This window comes from Anarrhichthys ocellatus, unplaced genomic scaffold, assembly GCF_004355925.1.
Source record: "Anarrhichthys ocellatus isolate YVR2014 unplaced genomic scaffold, GSC_Weel_1.0 scaffold77, whole genome shotgun sequence".
Classification (NCBI taxonomy): Eukaryota; Metazoa; Chordata; class Actinopteri; order Perciformes; family Anarhichadidae; genus Anarrhichthys; species Anarrhichthys ocellatus.
Genome location: NW_022280107.1, coordinates 1054680 through 1061810, shown reverse-complemented (window position 1 = coordinate 1061810; position 7131 = coordinate 1054680).

Here is a 7131-nt window from a genome sequence, read left to right as displayed (position 1 = left end):
AACATCCACCTTTTTTAAAAAGATTACAGCTGCATGAAATCAGCGCAGATGCTTTGTAAAGGACGGGTCGAAAGAGGGGGACAAGCTACAGGAGAGGCATTTTAGAATTTTGGAAAGAGCACATCACCACACATATAGCTACTGAGCAGTAAAGTGCAATCCATTAAACACAGAATCAGAAATAACCTTTACCTCGGCCGTAAATTCTGATTGTAACATTTCAATTTGACATAAATGTTGTGAAAGTGCCTGGGGACAAACAGGTTTAAAAAAGACACTTACAGTCATTCAGTAATACTGGTCTGTCTCTTATATGTTCTTATACGTCTTATGTGTACCTAACAAAGTACTTTTGTTGCGTTTTTGTTTTGTTTTGTTTCAATTTCATAGTCATTTAAAGCCCAAATATGATCTGTTTTTTTTTACTAAATCTAATCAAGTAATTTAGTTGCCTGAAACTAACAAAGTAGTTTTAAATAAATAAAAAATTAAAATATAGAAAATACATTTTCACATTAGTGGAGCTGGAAATACCTGTTTTTGCTTTACAAGTGACTTATATGATCAAAGTAATTGCAATTACGTTTTTTGATGTTCTTCATATGTTTAACATTCACATTTATTTAAATTAAAGTATTTAAGATTGCCAGCTGCCGTTATCAGCTGCTGTAGCACCAGACTTCAGATCAGCTTATTTCCTCTGAGACTCTTTCATTCATCCTCCATCCTACATATCATATAGTGGTTGTTTTTTTTTAATTTGTGTTTTGTTGTGTAACGAAATGGAAAGGCAATCTGCATTTCAACCCTGTTGAGCTAAGTGAGCTAAGATGAAAGAAGCCGGTTCTGACAAATGAGCAGATTTGTTTTTCAATTTTTCAAACAGAATCAAAGATAACACTTTACACTTAACCAGATAGAAAGCAGCTGGCAGAGTAACGCATGTAAACCAGTTTGACTATTTATTGTGACATCTGTTTCCTGCAGGAGAACCTTCCCTCTTCATCTTTGTGCAGATATGATACAAACGTTAATCTGCTACTGGCTGCATCAATAGTTATGGAGATCCAACAAAATGATGAATATTTAATTGAATGCAAAGTAAACTCAGTGACTCACTTAAAACAACTCCAAAAAGTGCGAGTAAAGAGAAAGTTACTCTGGTAAATGAGTTTAGGTGTAATTTGTGTAAAGCCATACATCACTGATGGCATGATAACCTTATCGCACGCTGGCTCCTCTATATATATTTTAAAGACCTTGGGAAGGTGATATTATGGGTGAGGATGTGCCCTTCAATGGATATGTATCGTTTTCCAATACAACTCTGGCGCAACGGGAATGATTGATCACACCGGCTGGGAGCAGAAAACAGCAACCTGAAAAACACAATGATGAAATACCAAGAGTTGTGTGGGAGCAGACATGCAATGATTTAGACCGGATCAATGAACCGCAGATCAAAGACAGACACGTGCAAACTGATTGGGGGGGGGGAATGCTGGGAAGAGAGGACGTCTGTGCTGCTGAGTTCATTTCCCTCCGACTGATGTAAAGTGTGTAATTAATGCTGCATTTTTGGGTTTCTTTCACCTCAATCTCTGCATGCTACTTTACGTTTCTCTCCTTTTTATTTCAAGGTGAGGTGTGACTACAAAGCCACTTTGGGGTGTCTCATCTGCTCACTTTGCATTTGAGGAGTTTTATTGCATAATGGCAAACCTACTCTCATAAAACAATGGCTGGAATGAAGGTAAAACTTTTTTTTTGCATGTAACCAAAGTCTGTCACGTTCTGGAGCTTTGAGCCGATAAAACTGCACCAAATGTATACGTTTCCTCTGTATTTACTTCTTCATCAAGCTAATGTCAGTATACAGTCATTTTAATAGCAGACCACCTCAAGGTGTCACTCAGACAGAACCAGGAACTTCTGATGTAGCATTTCAAAATTAAAGCCCTTCAAAATCTCATTCATGAGCTAAATTCAAATCACATTCATGAGACAATTTGTCTAATTTCAGATGAGATTTTAGAGGAAATGGTGCATAGTTACAAAATAATTTCACGACAGGTTAAAGCTGTCGATTTTAGAGACTTTCAATTCCTGTGAAGTTCTCCCCAATATTTTGGAAAGATTAAAAATTATGTGTACAAGATGATGAACAAGACATCCAGAATGAAACACTCAGTTAAAACACAGGCAACTCCGATGCCGATTCAAAGATGATTTGATTGCTTAGAAGCACTTTTGGTATCTGGAGGATACAAGCCGGGTCTCAGTAAAACTACTCTGTATGAAATCAGATTATAAACAAAGGAAATTTACAACACCAATCAACGAGATCTGTAACCAAACTCAATAACTGTTCACCGACAATTTACTGGACCAACGTCCAAACTCTGAGTAGAACATTCCTTAATTACAAATTACACAAAGACGTATAAATAGATAAAAACAATGTCAATAGCATCAATTTCTCTCTTAGATTGACTTAATGTTTACAGATTTTCATTTTTCAGTCATACACTCAGCTGTATGGTTATGCATGGACACCGTGTTAAATATATTACAATATTATCATATATTATTACATATAAAATTACCACATCAAAATATGAAAACAACACAAACGTACACCTTACAAATATCAATTAAAGGTTAAATTACTGACAAAATGATATTCTATAGTACGAGTTTTTTTGCTATCAGACACAGTAAAAATGTAAAATTTGAAATTACATATCTTGTAACATGCAAGAGGCCTATGTTACACACGCCAAAAATAAAACTCAGGTTTCAATACAATGCTTCACTTAAAAGCGTGGGGGGGAAAGTCTGTCTCCAAGGCCCTTTCTGTGAGTGAATTGGTGGTTTCAAAATCTAAAATGGGATCACCATCCTTCAGCATCATTCGTGAGATCGGTAAAGTATCCGTACGCTGATGCATAATGAAGATGTGGACAGAGCTCTGTTTATCTACCCATCATGCAGCGCTGCCTGCACCGACTCCTGATCGCGACTCTTGGCGTCGCACCATTAACTGGAAAGTCAAAAATCAACAGTGCGCTGCAGAAAAATCCTTTCTCAGCACTGTATGCAGTTATCTCCGCCAGAGCGTGGGATTGACACTTCACACACACATTTCCCTCCATGGACACGCATACAAAAAAATGCCGCTTGGCCACCAGGGCCGGAGGTTGTCGTTTGACCCCGACGCTCTGACAGACGGGTTCCCTCAGGCGCTCCTGGTGCAGCAGCGTGTCATTCGTGTCATATGTCACCAATTGGCTTTTGGTGAATGTTTACCAGCTGAAATACGGCATCTCATGACACACTGAAGAATGTGTTTAGTCTTTTGCAGCATTGTTCTTTGTGTGTGTGTGAAGTGTGCGATAAATCCTTCCCCAGTCCAGCGATCCATCCCTCTGATGAAGATGATCAAAGATGCAAAGGACACCCTCCCCTCACTACCACACACACACAACTTGGCTGTGATTTGGAAACTGTCAGTCTTTTTGTGTCTGCTCAGCTCTTTTGGGTTTTTTTTTTGCGTCCACGACGAGGGTGACTCATAGTGATGATTCCTCTCCGAAGAGAAGGACCTCACAGTGATCACGACGCCGCACGCCGCATCGCACCGACCACTAATTCACTCACCGAGGAGGGCGTCCTGTAAATCACCCGTCCCAGTGGTCCGATAGCTGTTGCTGCAGAGAGCGAGGCTGCAGCCGGTGGCAGCTCAAGGACCAGCTGATGGACTCTCGCACACTCAGCAAAAAAATAACTAAAAAACACCCACTGGGACTGTCTTTATGGTTGAACTTTGTGCACGGATGGATTACCTGTCAGAGAAAAGCTCACTTTGGTATGTGGGCTGACAGTATCACAGTGAGGACTAACTGCCCGCTAAGCTCTTCTTCAATATGGAGCGCTCACAGTGAGAGACAAAAAAAGTGAAGTGAGCAGCTGTGTAGATATCTATCTATCTATCTTACCCTGACCAATCTCACTCCTCATTCTGAAACCAATGCAACCAACGAAGGCAACAAGAACCGTCCAATCAGAGGCAGAGTCGGCCAGGTCTTGCCTTTGCCGCATAGAGTGCTGCAGGGATGACGTATTTCTGTAGGCTAACCCAAAAGTTAGCATTGCTGACATTAGGCATTAGGATTCTCCCATTGGAGTGAAAAGTTCTTCACAGTAACTAAGGTCAGATCATGGTTTATGTTCACATATAACGTAGCAACATAAGTGTAAACTCAACACGAACAGCAGCCTCCTGTGTGAAAGTCCTGTGTTAGTTTGACCTCCGTGTGGACTTTCTCGCTCTCTCTAGTTGTTAGTATACCGTGCAAATTCGATGGTGGCAGAGCTGCCATGCATCGGTAGCATCTTGGGGGTTCAGTGTCTTCCTCAAGGAAAATTCAACAAGCGGACGAGAACATTACACAGAAAGTTGATGGGAATGTCATTTGTTTCAGGTATTAGGTTATAAAATAATGGACAAATTAAAAGATTTGACCTGGGAGAGAAGTCAGGGGATCACCAATGTTTTTATGAATCATCCTCTGGACACCATGGGATCCAGAGGATTTATGCATCCATTCAAATCACAGCAATCCTTCCAATATACTTCAGGATTGACCAAAGCAGCAGACTGAACAGCGCTGCCTTCACCAGAGCCTCGATGCATGCACGGCTGACTGAAAATTCAACATCTCTGTCCAAACTTTTCTGGATGATCTAGTTTTCACAAGAACTACTTTCCACCAAGGAAACAGTCCCTTTGAAAGCTGTTCAACGATCATCACAGTGGTGCTACAACAGTACTTTTTCTTTGTTACACACACACTTAACACTGCCTGCAGACCTTCATGCTTTTCAATCATCCACATCTGTGTAATACGTACTTGTGTTGAAATGGTGGGATGTATGTTTATGTGGCCGGCTTGTTTCTACTGGAGTGACAGACTGAAGTTTGGTGCTCAACCTTTTGTCTTTGAGAGTTTGTGGTTCTACCAGGTTTGTGGCACTCACCCAAGTCCCACCACAGGAAAGCCAGCTATTCAGCACCAGGAGGAGTGTCATCGCGGAGGTTTCTAACAAATGACACCCTTCACTTGCGGCTTTTTGGCCCGGGAGTGTGTTGTTGGCCGGGGTTAAGGGGGGGAAACGGCTATGAGGGTTGAAGAAAAGCTACTCAAAGCAAAGTGACACCTAGCTGTCTCAATATTCAGCGGCGTCTCTCTACCGAGACAGAAGACGGAGCACTCGTTGTCAGCGCCAAAATAAAAAAGTACTGTGCATACATCAGGGGACTAATATATGATAAGCTGTGTCCTTCTGGGCAACACAGCTCAGGCTGCATTTGATAAAGGAGAGTGCCTCTGATCAGATTTTTCATTTTTGTGCGGCAGCCATTTATGATGTATATACAAGACTCCATAACAAATCCCCTCTGGCCAGATCATCATCCTTCAAATGACTACAACAACGCTACACGGTTGTTGCTTGTTGTTGGTGATCCTTGCACTACTGTTAGTTTATTTAGTTTACCTAGTTGTTCATTTAATACCATTCTAATTCATTGTTTAAACTGTGCATTTTTTGCATTTTTATTTTTTATTCTATTTTTTATTCTATTTCTTCAAATTCAATATCTGCTCTGTTATTTTATTGTACTGTATATGTTGTGCGTAATATATTATATTATATGTTACTCTCTAAAATGCTGCTGCTACATACTGATTTCCACTAAAGTTTATATCTATCTATCTAGTACATTATAGTGTAGGATGATTGTATTGTGAAGGACACACTGCTACTACATATATGAAGTAATATTGCAGGAAGTTTGCTCAATAATAATGTGTGGGTGGCTCTTAAAAAGAGTTGTTTTGGATGTGCTTGGGCATTACACGGTGCCTTGCCATGGAACCATTCCCTCAGCAGAGAAGTAGGATGTGAAGGCCTCCCTAACCCTGATGGCCTCTCTTGCTAAGTTGTTGGCAGCAATTCTTCCCAGATCTGGCAGTGGCTCCACCTCTCCAACCGGTATGCTCACTGCCGTTGTTTGGGTGGTTTTCCACAGGAAGTTATGCAGAACACATGTAGCCTTCACACACTTCTCTGCAACTTCTGGGTGGACCTCAATGGCTCGCCTGTACATCCTCCACTGAGAAGAAAGGATCCCAAAGGCATTCTCCACAACCAACCGAGCTCGGGAGAGACGGTAACAGAAGAGCCGGCGCTCCCTTGGAAGGATGCGGCCGGGGAATGGCCTCATGAGATTTTTTCTCAGTGTAAAGGCCTCGTCAGCAACAAAGACGTGTGGCTGAAGTCATTGGTGGTCAGCTCCTGGTAGTGGCAGGTCAGCAGGCAGTTGGAGAGTGCCAGACGTAGGAGCTTGACCAAAAGCTGAGTTGGCCAGACTCCCACCATCGATGTTGATGGGGAATGAAGAAAAGAAAAAAACACATACTAATGTTTGACGGAAGTGATTCAGGGGATTGTTCAACATTGTGCAGTTAAATTTAAAGATCGCTGTCCAAGGTGCTGATGCTGAGACCTCCAAGGGTTTTGCACACTGATGGCTCAGCTGTTATTGAGCCACTGTCCCTCTCTGGGTAACACACTGGCATTGTTTTCTTATAGGTCATTTACAGTGTGTGCATTTATCAGGCTGTGACTCTCTGCCAAGTTCCAACAATTTGTGGTCTCTTGAATTTTCGTCCGTGTGACCAAAAGCTCCAGACAAAAGAAGGAAAACAAGCCTCATGAAGATGTAAACAGTTTTCCTCTTATTGTCTCTTCAAGCACTGGTTATCTTTCTAATATAAACCATCGTGGGTCTGAGGTCCTTTGCATATTTGGATTGTTAAATGGTCTCTGTGCAGCTGCACTATACTTTACAGCCAGACTATTACTATTTATTTTGTCTCAGATAACTCGGGCGGAGATGATACGCCCTTCTCTTATCATTGTTTCAAATCTATAACACAGAACTTGGCCGGCCCACCGCCCATCCAATCACATGCTTTTGGGAGGGGAGCAGGGTGGCTTTAAAAGTTGCATCTGTTGTCTGAGAGCAGACCACTGAGCAGCACAGGACCATCTAGAGCCGGCAGA